The 14,246-nt window shown below is 43.4% G+C and overlaps 7 non-coding genes across 7 annotated transcripts; all 7 read left to right on the forward strand.

Annotated features, from left to right (window-relative positions):
• The first annotated feature begins 649 nt into the window (after positions 1-649).
• Positions 650-722, forward strand: TRNAF-GAA (transfer RNA phenylalanine (anticodon GAA)). The gene has a single exon. It is a non-coding gene; the product is annotated as a tRNA-Phe (tRNA).
• A 939-nt stretch (positions 723-1,661) lies between these two features.
• On the forward strand, positions 1,662-1,734 carry TRNAF-GAA (transfer RNA phenylalanine (anticodon GAA)). The gene has a single exon. It is a non-coding gene; the product is annotated as a tRNA-Phe (tRNA).
• A 173-nt stretch (positions 1,735-1,907) lies between these two features.
• On the forward strand, positions 1,908-1,980 carry TRNAF-GAA (transfer RNA phenylalanine (anticodon GAA)). The gene has a single exon. It is a non-coding gene; the product is annotated as a tRNA-Phe (tRNA).
• A 1,186-nt stretch (positions 1,981-3,166) lies between these two features.
• Positions 3,167-3,239, forward strand: TRNAF-GAA (transfer RNA phenylalanine (anticodon GAA)). The gene has a single exon. It is a non-coding gene; the product is annotated as a tRNA-Phe (tRNA).
• Positions 3,240-4,425: 1,186 nt separating this feature from the next.
• On the forward strand, positions 4,426-4,498 carry TRNAF-GAA (transfer RNA phenylalanine (anticodon GAA)). The gene has a single exon. It is a non-coding gene; the product is annotated as a tRNA-Phe (tRNA).
• A 1,186-nt stretch (positions 4,499-5,684) lies between these two features.
• On the forward strand, positions 5,685-5,757 carry TRNAF-GAA (transfer RNA phenylalanine (anticodon GAA)). The gene has a single exon. It is a non-coding gene; the product is annotated as a tRNA-Phe (tRNA).
• Positions 5,758-6,943: 1,186 nt separating this feature from the next.
• Positions 6,944-7,016, forward strand: TRNAF-GAA (transfer RNA phenylalanine (anticodon GAA)). Its single transcript has one exon. It is a non-coding gene; the product is annotated as a tRNA-Phe (tRNA).
• The last annotated feature ends 7,230 nt before the right edge of the window (positions 7,017-14,246 follow it).

The following is a 14,246-nucleotide window of genomic DNA, read 5'->3' on the forward strand; positions in this document are numbered from 1 at the left end:
CTTTTCACTCTCGTGAAGCTAAAATAGTTCAGTGTAAAGAGCTTTACACTGAAGATCTTGAAGTATCTGGCACATCTCTAGGTTTTGCAATGGTCTCGCTGAAGCTCTACAGGTCCTTGCTCAGTATGCAGAGCTTTACACTGAAGATCTTGAAGTACCTGGCTCATCTCTAGGTTTTGCCATGGTCTCGCTGAAGCTCTAAAGGTCCTTGCTTCAATGTTAAGCTTTATCTTGCTAGTATATTGATACTTATCAACTAATTTAAAGAAATGTAGCTTCCTGTGAAGTAATTGGAAATTTTCTTGTGCTGGAGAGGACTCTGGTTTGTAATGCAGTTGGATTTCTATGCTGTTGTTGTGTCTTCAATTTTTTTAAAAAGTGTCCACACTTACTGTTAGAGGAGGCCGAAATAGCTCAGTTGGGAGAGCGTTAGACTGAAGATCTAAAGGTCCCTGGTTCGATCCCGGGTTTCGGAATCTTTTCACACCGTATAAATGTACAAAAATACAACACAACACATTTAAAAAATTTACTTCCGGTTTGGAAATTTTTGTTATTCTTTTAATTGTATTCACAATGTCTTTGCATTTCTATGGTGTGGAACATCTTCAAATTCCCAAAACAGTGACCTCCACAACTAGCAGCACAGGCCGAAATAGCTCAGTTGGGAGAGCGTTAGACTGAAGATCTAAAGGTCCCTGGTTCGATCCCGGGTTTCGGCATGTTCTTCTTTGGATATAAAACAACCGATAACTATTTTGGAAGTCTCCTTTTTCTTTCGTAAATTGATAGGGATGCTCCTCATTCAGGAAAGTACATGATTAAAAGTACCCATTTCTAAATCCATCCCAAAACGTTTTCAGTAGGCTTTAAAACCACCAGCAAGGACTGATGCACTGAAAATCTCAACATCCCTACTTGAAATCCAATATTGGATATGCTTGGTAACCAAAACAATGTGATTGATGAAAGTTTAAAAAGTCTTTCGGTTTTGTTTTGTTTTTTCTTAGTCTATTAGAATTTCCATGCTGCCTGAAAATTGCCAGATTGTTCAAAATGTCCTGAGAAAAATATAGAACATAATTCAATTGAAAACAAAACGTTTTCTCAGAGGCTCAAATGGCTTGGTTGGCAGAGCATTAGGCTTAAGGTCCCTGTTTAGTTTCTGGATTTTGGAAAGGTTCATATTAAATGTATTGTAACTTTGTGAAATTTAGTTCACGATGGAATGTCTTCAAATTCTTCAAAGGGAGATCATCTTTTCACTCTCGTGAAGCTAAAATAGTTCAGTGTAAAGAGCTTTACACTGAAGATCTTGAAGTATCTGGCACATCTCTAGGTTTTGCAATGGTCTCGCTGAAGCTCTACAGGTCCTTGCTCAGTATGCAGAGCTTTACACTGAAGATCTTGAAGTACCTGGCTCATCTCTAGGTTTTGCCATGGTCTCGCTGAAGCTCTAAAGGTCCTTGCTTCAATGTTAAGCTTTATCTTGCTAGTATATTGATACTTATCAACTAATTTAAAGAAATGTAGCTTCCTGTGAAGTAATTGGAAATTTTCTTGTGCTGGAGAGGACTCTGGTTTGTAATGCAGTTGGATTTCTATGCTGTTTTTGTGTCTTCAATTTTTTTAAAAAGTGTCCACGCTTACTGTTAGAGGAGGCCGAAATAGCTCAGTTGGGAGAGCGTTAGACTGAAGATCTAAAGGTCCCTGGTTCGATCCCGGGTTTCGGCATCTTTTCACACCGTATAAATGTACAAAAATACAACACAACACATTTAAAAAATTTACTTCCGGTTTGGAAATTTTTGTTATTCTTTTAATTGTATTCACAATGTCTTTGCATTTCTATGATGTGGAACATCTTCAAATTCCCAAAACAGTGACCTCCACAACTAGCAGCACAGGCCGAAATAGCTCAGTTGGGAGAGCGTTAGACTGAAGATCTAAAGGTCCCTGGTTCGATCCCGGGTTTCGGCATGTTCTTCTTTGGATATAAAACAACCGATAACTATTTTGGAAGTCTCCTTTTTCTTTCGTAAATTGATAGGGATGCTCCTCATTCAGGAAAGTACATGATTAAAAGTACCCATTTCTAAATCCATCCCAAAACGTTTTCAGTAGGCTTTAAAACCACCAGCAAGGACTGATGCACTGAAAATCTCAACATCCCTACTTGAAATCCAATATTGGATATGCTTCGTAACCAAAACAATGTGATTGATGAAAGTTTAAAAAGTCTTTCGGTTTTGTTTTGTTTTTTCTTAGTCTATTAGAATTTCCATGCTGCCTGAAAATTGCCAGATTGTTCAAAATGTCCTGAGAAAAATATAGAACATAATTCAATTGAAAACAAAACGTTTTCTCAGAGGCTCAAATGGCTTGGTTGGCAGAGCATTAGGCTTAAGGTCCCTGTTTAGTTTCTGGGTTTTGGAAAGGTTCATATTAAATGTATTGTAACTTTGTGAAATTTAGTTCACGATGGAATGTCTTCAAATTCTTCAAAGGGAGATCATCTTTTCACTCTCGTGAAGCTAAAATAGTTCAGTGTAAAGAGCTTTACACTGAAGATCTTGAAGTATCTGGCACATCTCTAGGTTTTGCAATGGTCTCGCTGAAGCTCTACAGGTCCTTGCTCAGTATGCAGAGCTTTACACTGAAGATCTTGAAGTACCTGGCTCATCTCTAGGTTTTGCCATGGTCTCGCTGAAGCTCTAAAGGTCCTTGCTTCAATGTTAAGCTTTATCTTGCTGGTATATTGATACTTATCAACTAATTTAAATAAATGTAGCTTCCTGTGAAGTAATTGGAAATTTTCTTGTGCTGGAGAGGACTCTGGTTTGTAATGCAGTTGGATTTCTATGCTGTTGTTGTGTTTTCCATTTTTTTTAAAACGTGTCCACGCTTACTGTTAGAGGAGGCCGAAATAGCTCAGTTGGGAGAGCGTTAGACTGAAGATCTAAAGGTCCCTGGTTCGATCCCGGGTCTCGGCATCTTTTCACACCATATAAATGTACAAAAATACAACACAACACGTTTAAAAAATTTACTTCCGGTTTGGAAATTTTTGTTATTCTTGTAATTGTATTCACAATGTCTTTGCATTTCTATGATGTGGAACATCTTCAAATTCCCAAAACAGTGACCTCCACAACTAGCAGCACAGGCCGAAATAGCTCAGTTGGGAGAGCGTTAGACTGAAGATCTAAAGGTCCCTGGTTCGATCCCGGGTTTCGGCATGTTCTTCTTTGGATATAAAACAACCGATAACTATTTTGGAAGTCTCCTTTTTCTTTCGTAAATTGATAGGGATGCTCCTCATTCAGGAAAGTACATGATTAAAAGTACCCATTTCTAAATCCATCCCAAAACGTTTTCAGTAGGCTTTAAAACCACCAGCAAGGACTGATGCACTGAAAATCTCAACATCCCTACTTGAAATCCAATATTGGATATGCTTGGTAACCAAAACAATGTGATTGATGAAAGTTTAAAAAGTCTTTCGGTTTTGTTTTGTTTTTTCTTAGTCTATTAGAATTTCCATGCTGCCTGAAAATTGCCAGATTGTTCAAAATGTCCTGAGAAAAATATAGAACATAATTCAATTGAAAACAAAACGTTTTCTCAGAGGCTCAAATGGCTTGGTTGGCAGAGCATTAGGCTTAAGGTCCCTGTTTAGTTTCTGGGTTTTGGAAAGGTTCATATTAAATGTATTGTAACTTTGTGAAATTTAGTTCACGATGGAATGTCTTCAAATTCTTCAAAGGGAGATCATCTTTTCACTCTCGTGAAGCTAAAATAGTTCAGTGTAAAGAGCTTTACACTGAAGATCTTGAAGTATCTGGCACATCTCTAGGTTTTGCAATGGTCTCGCTGAAGCTCTACAGGTCCTTGCTCAGTATGCAGAGCTTTACACTGAAGATCTTGAAGTACCTGGCTCATCTCTAGGTTTTGCCATGGTCTCGCTGAAGCTCTAAAGGTCCTTGCTTCAATGTTAAGCTTTATCTTGCTGGTATATTGATACTTATCAACTAATTTAAATAAATGTAGCTTCCTGTGAAGTAATTGGAAATTTTCTTGTGCTGGAGAGGACTCTGGTTTGTAATGCAGTTGGATTTCTATGCTGTTGTTGTGTTTTCCATTTTTTTTAAAACGTGTCCACGCTTACTGTTAGAGGAGGCCGAAATAGCTCAGTTGGGAGAGCGTTAGACTGAAGATCTAAAGGTCCCTGGTTCGATCCCGGGTCTCGGCATCTTTTCACACCATATAAATGTACAAAAATACAACACAACACGTTTAAAAAATTTACTTCCGGTTTGGAAATTTTTGTTATTCTTGTAATTGTATTCACAATGTCTTTGCATTTCTATGATGTGGAACATCTTCAAATTCCCAAAACAGTGACCTCCACAACTAGCAGCACAGGCCGAAATAGCTCAGTTGGGAGAGCGTTAGACTGAAGATCTAAAGGTCCCTGGTTCGATCCCGGGTTTCGGCATGTTCTTCTTTGGATATAAAACAACCGATAACTATTTTGGAAGTCTCCTTTTTCTTTCGTAAATTGATAGGGATGCTCCTCATTCAGGAAAGTACATGATTAAAAGTACCCATTTCTAAATCCACCCCAAAACGTTTTCAGTAGGCTTTAAAACCACCAGCAAGGACTGATGCACTGAAAATCTCAACATCCCTACTTGAAATCCAATATTGGATATGCTTGGTAACCAAAACAATGTGATTGATGAAAGTTTAAAAAGTCTTTCGGTTTTGTTTTGTTTTTTCTTAGTCTATTAGAATTTCCATGCTGCCTGAATATTGCCAGATTGTTCAAAATGTCCTGAGAAAAATATAGAACATAATTCAATTGAAAACAAAACGTTTTCTCAGAGGCTCAAATGGCTTGGTTGGCAGAGCATTAGGCTTAAGGTCCCTGTTTAGTTTCTGGGTTTTGGAAAGGTTCATATTAAATGTATTGTAACTTTGTGAAATTTAGTTCACGATGGAATGTCTTCAAATTCTTCAAAGGGAGATCATCTTTTCACTCTCGTGAAGCTAAAATAGTTCAGTGTAAAGAGCTTTACACTGAAGATCTTGAAGTATCTGGCACATCTCTAGGTTTTGCAATGGTCTCGCTGAAGCTCTACAGGTCCTTGCTCAGTATGCAGAGCTTTACACTGAAGATCTTGAAGTACCTGGCTCATCTCTAGGTTTTGCCATGGTCTCGCTGAAGCTCTAAAGGTCCTTGCTTCAATGTTAAGCTTTATCTTGCTGGTATATTGATACTTATCAACTAATTTAAATAAATGTAGCTTCCTGTGAAGTAATTGGAAATTTTCTTGTGCTGGAGAGGACTCTGGTTTGTAATGCAGTTGGATTTCTATGCTGTTGTTGTGTTTTCCATTTTTTTTAAAACGTGTCCACGCTTACTGTTAGAGGAGGCCGAAATAGCTCAGTTGGGAGAGCGTTAGACTGAAGATCTAAAGGTCCCTGGTTCGATCCCGGGTCTCGGCATCTTTTCACACCATATAAATGTACAAAAATACAACACAACACGTTTAAAAAATTTACTTCCGGTTTGGAAATTTTTGTTATTCTTGTAATTGTATTCACAATGTCTTTGCATTTCTATGATGTGGAACATCTTCAAATTCCCAAAACAGTGACCTCCACAACTAGCAGCACAGGCCGAAATAGCTCAGTTGGGAGAGCGTTAGACTGAAGATCTAAAGGTCCCTGGTTCGATCCCGGGTTTCGGCATGTTCTTCTTTGGATATAAAACAACCGATAACTATTTTGGAAGTCTCCTTTTTCTTTCGTAAATTGATAGGGATGCTCCTCATTCAGGAAAGTACATGATTAAAAGTACCCATTTCTAAATCCATCCCAAAACGTTTTCAGTAGGCTTTAAAACCACCAGCAAGGACTGATGCACTGAAAATCTCAACATCCCTACTTGAAATCCAATATTGGATATGCTTGGTAACCAAAACAATGTGATTGATGAAAGTTTAAAAAGTCTTTCGGTTTTGTTTTGTTTTTTCTTAGTCTATTAGAATTTCCATGCTGCCTGAAAATTGCCAGATTGTTCAAAATGTCCTGAGAAAAATATAGAACATAATTCAATTGAAAACAAAACGTTTTCTCAGAGGCTCAAATGGCTTGGTTGGCAGAGCATTAGGCTTAAGGTCCCTGTTTAGTTTCTGGGTTTTGGAAAGGTTCATATTAAATGTATTGTAACTTTGTGAAATTTAGTTCACGATGGAATGTCTTCAAATTCTTCAAAGGGAGATCATCTTTTCACTCTCGTGAAGCTAAAATAGTTCAGTGTAAAGAGCTTTACACTGAAGATCTTGAAGTATCTGGCACATCTCTAGGTTTTGCAATGGTCTCGCTGAAGCTCTACAGGTCCTTGCTCAGTATGCAGAGCTTTACACTGAAGATCTTGAAGTACCTGGCACATCTCTAGGTTTTGCCATGGTCTCGCTGAAGCTCTAAAGGTCCTTGCTTCAATGTTAAGCTTTATCTTGCTGGTATATTGATACTTATCAACTAATTTAAATAAATGTAGCTTCCTGTGAAGTAATTGGAAATTTTCTTGTGCTGGAGAGGACTCTGGTTTGTAATGCAGTTGGATTTCTATGCTGTTGTTGTGTTTTCCATTTTTTTTAAAACGTGTCCACGCTTACTGTTAGAGGAGGCCGAAATAGCTCAGTTGGGAGAGCGTTAGACTGAAGATCTAAAGGTCCCTGGTTCGATCCCGGGTCTCGGCATCTTTTCACACCATATAAATGTACAAAAATACAACACAACACGTTTAAAAAATTTACTTCCGGTTTGGAAATTTTTGTTATTCTTGTAATTGTATTCACAATGTCTTTGCATTTCTATGATGTGGAACATCTTCAAATTCCCAAAACAGTGACCTCCACAACTAGCAGCACAGGCCGAAATAGCTCAGTTGGGAGAGCGTTAGACTGAAGATCTAAAGGTCCCTGGTTCGATCCCGGGTTTCGGCATGTTCTTCTTTGGATATAAAACAACCGATAACTATTTTGGAAGTCTCCTTTTTCTTTCGTAAATTGATAGGGATGCTCCTTAGAGATGAGCGAACATGCTCGTCCGAGCTTGATGCTCGGTCGAGCATTAGGGTACTCGAAACTGCTCGTTACTCGGACGAATACTTCGCCCGCTCGAGAAAATGGCAGCTCCCGCCGTTTTGCTTTTTGGCGGCCAGAAACAGAGCCAATCACAAGCCAGGAGACTCTGCACTCCACCCAGCATGACGTGGTACCCTTACACGTCGATAGCAGTGGTTGGCTGGCCAGATCAGGTGACCCTGGGATAGACTAGCCGCTGGCCGCGCTGCTCGGATCATTCTGTCTCTGGATGCCGCTAGGGAGAGAGCTGCTGCTGCTCAGGGAAAGCGTTAGGGTGTTCTATTAGCTTACTGTTAGGCAGGAGTGATTCTCAAAGAACCCAACAGCCCTTCTTAGGGCTACAATAACGTTCTACTTTTTTTATTTTAATTTGCATCTTTTACCATTTTGTGAGGAATTAGCAGGGGGACTTGCTACCGTTGTGTTTAGCTCTTAGTGGCACACATATCCATAGCAAAGACCGAAGTGGGAAAATTCAGTAGGGGTTGGATTTCTATTAGGCAATAACTCAGTGTCATCTCATCTGGCATAGTACTGTGCTTCCTTTGATACTTGGCTAGAAAATAGCCATAGGAGAATACAAACAGCTTCTTGAAGCCAACAGTAGCGTTCTATATATTTGATTTCTGGTTGATCTGCTGGTGGCTGTAGTTTCTGCAGTGCATGTACTTGCCAATTCTGAGCAATTTGTAGTGAGACTTGCGACCGCTGTGTTCTGCGCTTAGTGGCGCACATATCCATAGCAAAGGCTGAAGTGGCAAAATTCAGTAGGGGTTGGATTTCTATTAGGCAATAACTCAGTGTCATCTCATCTGGCATAGTACTGTGCTTCCTTTGATACTTGGCTAGAAAATAGCCATAGGAGAATACAAACAGCTTCTTGAAGCCTACAGTAGCGTTCTATATATTTGATTTCTGGTTGATCTGCTGGTGGCTGTAGTTTCTGCAGTGCATGTACTTGCCAATTCTGAGCAATTTGTAGTGAGACTTGCGACCGCTGTGTTCTGCGCTTAGTGGCGCACATATCCATAGCAAAGGCTGAAGTGGCAAAATTCAGTAGGGGTTGGATTTCTATTAGGCAATAACTCAGTGTCATCTCATCTGGCATAGTACTGTGCTTCCTTTGATACTTGGCTAGAAAATAGCCATAGGAGAATACAAACAGCTTCTTGAAGCCTACAGTAGCGTTCTATATATTTGATTTCTGGTTGATCTGCTGGTGGCTGTAGTTTCTGCAGTGCATGTACTTGCCAATTCTGAGCAATTTGTAGTGAGACTTGCGACCGCTGTGTTCTGCGCTTAGTGGCGCACATATCCATAGCAAAGGCTGAAGTGGCAAAATTCAGTAGGGGTTGGATTTCTATTAGGCAATAACTCAGTGTCATCTCATCTGGCATAGTACTGTGCTTCCTTTGATACTTGGCTAGAAAATAGCCATAGGAGAATACAAACAGCTTCTTGAAGCCTACAGTAGCGTTCTATATATTTGATTTCTGGTTGATCTGCTGGTGGCTGTAGTTTCTGCAGTGCATGTACTTGCCAATTCTGAGCAATTTGTAGTGAGACTTGCGACCGCTGTGTTCTGCGCTTAGTGGCGCACATATCCATAGCAAAGGCTGAAGTGGCAAAATTCAGTAGGGGTTGGATTTCTATTAGGCAATAACTCAGTGTCATCTCATCCGGCATAGTACTGTGCTTCCTTTGATACTTGGCTAGAAAATAGCCATAGGAGAATACAAACAGCTTCTTGATCTTGAAGCCTACAGTAGCGTTCTATATATTTGATTTCTGGTTGATCTGCTGGTGGCTGTAGTTTCTGCAGTGCATGTACTTGCCAATTCTGAGCAATTTGTAGTGGGACTTGCGACCGCTGTGTTCTGCGCTTAGTGGCGCACATATCCATAGCAAAGGCCGAAGTGGCAAAATTCAGTAGGGGTTGGATTTCTATTAGGCAATAACTCAGTGTCATCTCATCCGGCATAGTACTGTGCTTCCTTTGATACTTGGCTAGAAAATAGCCATAGGAGAATACAAACAGCTCCTTGAAGCCTACAGTAGCGTTCTATATATTTGATTTCTGGTTGATCTGCTGGTGGCTGTAGTTTCTGCAGTGCATGTACTTGCCAATTCTGAGCAATTTGTAGTGAGACTTGCGACCGCTGTGTTCTGCGCTTAGTGGCGCACATATCCATAGCAAAGGCTGAAGTGGCAAAATTCAGTAGGGGTTGGATTTCTATTAGGCAATAACTCAGTGTCATCTCATCCGGCATAGTACTGTGCTTCCTTTGATACTTGGCTAGAAAATAGCCATAGGAGAATACAAACAGCTTCTTGATCTTGAAGCCTACAGTAGCGTTCTATATATTTGATTTCTGGTTGATCTGCTGGTGGCTGTAGTTTCTGCAGTGCATGTACTTGCCAATTCTGAGCAATTTGTAGTGGGACTTGCGACCGCTGTGTTCTGCGCTTAGTGGCGCACATATCCATAGCAAAGGCCGAAGTGGCAAAATTCAGTAGGGGTTGGATTTCTATTAGGCAATAACTCAGTGTCATCTCATCCGGCATAGTACTGTGCTTCCTTTGATACTTGGCTAGAAAATAGCCATAGGAGAATACAAACAGCTTCTTGATCTTGAAGCCTACAGTAGCGTTCTATATATTTGATTTCTGGTTGATCTGCTGGTGGCTGTAGTTTCTGCAGTGCATGTACTTGCCAATTCTGAGCAATTTGTAGTGGGACTTGCGACCGCTGTGTTCTGCGCTTAGTGGCGCACATATCCATAGCAAAGGCCGAAGTGGCAAAATTCAGTAGGGGTTGGATTTCTATTAGGCAATAACTCAGTGTCATCTCATCCGGCATAGTACTGTGCTTCCTTTGATACTTGGCTAGAAAATAGCCATAGGAGAATACAAACAGCTTCTTGAAGCCTACAGTAGCGTTCTATATATTTGATTTCTGGTTGATCTGCTGGTGGCTGTAGTTTCTGCAGTGCATGTACTTGCCAATTCTGAGCAATTTGTAGTGAGACTTGCGACCGCTGTGTTCTGCGCTTAGTGGCGCACATATCCATAGCAAAGGCTGAAGTGGCAAAATTCAGTAGGGGTTGGATTTCTATTAGGCAATAACTCAGTGTCATCTCATCCGGCATAGTACTGTGCTTCCTTTGATACTTGGCTAGAAAATAGCCATAGGAGAATACAAACAGCTTCTTGATCTTGAAGCCTACAGTAGCGTTCTATATATTTGATTTCTGGTTGATCTGCTGGTGGCTGTAGTTTCTGCAGTGCATGTACTTGCCAATTCTGAGCAATTTGTAGTGGGACTTGCGACCGCTGTGTTCTGCGCTTAGTGGCGCACATATCCATAGCAAAGGCCGAAGTGGCAAAATTCAGTAGGGGTTGGATTTCTATTAGGCAATAACTCAGTGTCATCTCATCCGGCATAGTACTGTGCTTCCTTTGATACTTGGCTAGAAAATAGCCATAGGAGAATACAAACAGCTTCTTGAAGCCTACAGTAGCGTTCTATATATTTGATTTCTGGTTGATCTGCTGGTGGCTGTAGTTTCTGCAGTGCATGTACTTGCCAATTCTGAGCAATTTGTAGTGAGACTTGCGACCGCTGTGTTCTGCGCTTAGTGGCGCACATATCCATAGCAAAGGCTGAAGTGGCAAAATTCAGTAGGGGTTGGATTTCTATTAGGCAATAACTCAGTGTCATCTCATCCGGCATAGTACTGTGCTTCCTTTGATACTTGGCTAGAAAATAGCCATAGGAGAATACAAACAGCTTCTTGATCTTGAAGCCTACAGTAGCGTTCTATATATTTGATTTCTGGTTGATCTGCTGGTGGCTGTAGTTTCTGCAGTGCATGTACTTGCCAATTCTGAGCAATTTGTAGTGGGACTTGCGACCGCTGTGTTCTGCGCTTAGTGGCGCACATATCCATAGCAAAGGCCGAAGTGGCAAAATTCAGTAGGGGTTGGATTTCTATTAGGCAATAACTCAGTGTCATCTCATCCGGCATAGTACTGTGCTTCCTTTGATACTTGGCTAGAAAATAGCCATAGGAGAATACAAACAGCTTCTTGATCTTGAAGCCTACAGTAGCGTTCTATATATTTGATTTCTGGTTGATCTGCTGGTGGCTGTAGTTTCTGCAGTGCATGTACTTGCCAATTCTGAGCAATTTGTAGTGGGACTTGCGACCGCTGTGTTCTGCGCTTAGTGGCGCACATATCCATACCAAAGGCCGAAGTGGCAAAATTCAGTAGGGGTTGGATTTCTATTAGGCAATAACTCAGTGTCATCTCATCTGGCATAGTACTGTGCTTCCTTTGATACTTGGCTAGAAAATAGCCATAGCAATAGGATAGCATTGTTTGGTTTTAAAAACTCAAAAAAAAACAAAAAACACAAAAAAAAAAAAAAAAACACAAAAAAAAACAAAAAAAAGTAAAAAAAAAAATAAAGTTATAACTCTCATTTTAAAAATGTTTAACCCGAGGGCTAGGGGTAGAGGACGAGGGCGGGGACGTGGGCGTCCAACTACTGCAGGGGTCAGAGGCCGTGGTCCTGGGCGGGGTGAGACACCACCTGCTGATGAGGGAGCAGGGGAACGCCGCAGAGCTACACTCCCTAGGTTCATGTCTGAAGTTACTGGGACTCGTGGTAGAGCACTGTTGAGGCCAGAACAGTGCGAACAGGTGATGTCGTGGATTGCTGACAATGCTTCGAGCAATTTGTCCACCACCAGTCAGTCTTCCACGCAGTCCACCCATGTCACCGAAATCGCCACTCCTCCAGCTCCTGCACCTCAGCCTCCTCCCCCCCAGTCTGCCCCCTCCCAGGAAAATTTGGCATTTGAACCGGCATACTCTGAGGAACTGTTTTCTGGACCCTTCCCACAGTCACAAACCACTTGTCCGGTTGCTGCTGAGCAATTTTCCGATGCCCAGGTTTTCCACCAGTCACAGTCTGTGGGTGATGATGACCTTCTTGACGTAGTGGAAGTGTGTAAAGAGGTGTCCGACGATGAGGAGACACGGTTGTCAGACAGTGGGGAAGTTGTTGTCAGGGCAGGAAGTCCGAGGGGGGAGCAGACTGAGGGATCGGAGGATGATGAGGTGACAGACCCAAGCTGGGTTGAGAGGCCGGGTGAACACAGTGCTTCTGAGACGGAGGAGAGTCCTCGACCTGAACAGGTTGGAAGAGGCAGTGGTGGGGCCAGACGGAGAGGCAGGGCCAGAGCTGGTGCATCAGCGCCACTGTCAACTAGTGAAGCTCCCGTGGTGAGGGCTCTTGCGGCGAGGGCTAGATCTTCAGAAGTGTGGAGGTTCTTTAAGGAAACACCGGATGACCGACGGACTGTGGTGTGCAACATTTGCCAAACCAGGCTCAGCAGGGGTTCCACCACTACTAGCTTAACTACCACCAGTATGCGCAGGCATATGAATGCTAAGCACCCCACTCAGTGGCAACAAGCCCGTTCACCTCCGGCCGTGCACACCACTGCTCCTTCCCCTGTGTCAGCTGCTAGTCAGCCCCCTGCCCAGGACCCTGGCACAAAAACCCCATCGTCGCCTCCACGATCCTCCACAGCATCCACCAGCGTTCAGCTCTCCATACCCCAGACGCTGGAGCGGAAACGCAAATATAGTGCAACCCACCCGCACGCCCAAGCCCTTAATGTGCACATCTCCAGATTGCTTAGCCTGGAGATGCTGCCCTATAGGCTAGTAGAGACCGAGGCCTTTCGCAACCTCATGGCGGCGGCCGCCCCTCGGTATTCGGTCCCCAGCCGCCACTACTTTTCCCGATGTGCCATCCCAGCCCTGCACCAGCACGTGTCAGACAACATCATCCGTGCCCTGACCAACGCCGTTTCTGACAAGGTCCACCTGACCACGGACACGTGGACGAGTGCTGCCGGGCAGGGCCACTATATATCGCTGACGGCACATTGGGTTAACTTGGTGGAGGCTGGGACCGAGTCTGACCCTGGGGCTGCTCATATACTGCCGACGCCGAGGATTGCGGGGCCTACCTCGGTCCAGGTGTTTCAGGCCTACTATGCCTCCTCCTCCTCCCACCCCTCCTCCACCTCCTCCTCCGAACTACCATCCGTGGGCACGGCGCCATCAGTCGGTAGCTCTAGGCACAGCAGCAGTGCCGTCGCTAAGCGACAGCAGGCGGTGCTCAAACTGCTGAGCCTAGGCGACAAAAGGCACACCGCCCAAGAGCTATTACAGGGCATCACGGCGCAGACTGATCTGTGGCTGGCACCGCTGAACCTCAAGCCGGGAATGGTTGTGTGTGACAACGGCCGTAACCTGGTGGCGGCTCTGCAACTCGGCAGACTGACACATGTGCCATGCCTGGCCCATGTGTTAAATCTGATAGTGCAGCGTTTCCTCAAGACATACCCCAATCTGTCTGATTTGCTCACGAAGGTGCGCCGCATCTGTGCGCATTTCAGGAAGTCCAGCCCAGATGCTGCCACTCTCAGGGCAGCGCAGCGCCGCCTCCAACTGCCCGCTCACCGACTGTTGTGCGACGTGCCCACGAGGTGGAATTCAACACTGACCATGTTATCCAGAGTTTACCAGCAGCGCAGAGCGATTGTAGACTGCCAGATGTCAACTTCCACCAGAACTGGTAGTCAGGTCAGTCAGCTTCCTCAAGTCTACAATGAGGAGTGGACGTGGATGTCTGATATCTGTCAGGTGCTGAGTAACTTTGAGGAGTCAACACAGATGGTCAGTGGCGATGCCGCCATCATCAGCCTCACCATCCCGCTGCTTGGCCTGTTGAAAAACTCTCTGGTCAGCATGAAGTCGGAAGCTTTGCGCTCGTCACAAGAGACGGGGGAAGAATATTCCCTTGTTGATAGCCAAAGCACCCTGAGGTCTGTTTCTCAGCGCATATCGGAGGAGGTGGAGGTGGAGGAGGATGAGGAGGAAGAGGAGGAGAATGTTGGCGAGACACAAGAGGGGACCATTGTTGAGTCCTTCACTGTTCAGCGTGTATGGGCAGAAGAAGAGGAGTTGGAGGAGTTGGAGGAGGAGGAAATGGACAGTCAGGCCAGT

The sequence above is a fragment of the Engystomops pustulosus genome, chromosome 1, assembly GCF_040894005.1.
Source record: "Engystomops pustulosus chromosome 1, aEngPut4.maternal, whole genome shotgun sequence".
Taxonomy (NCBI): domain Eukaryota; kingdom Metazoa; phylum Chordata; class Amphibia; order Anura; family Leptodactylidae; genus Engystomops; species Engystomops pustulosus.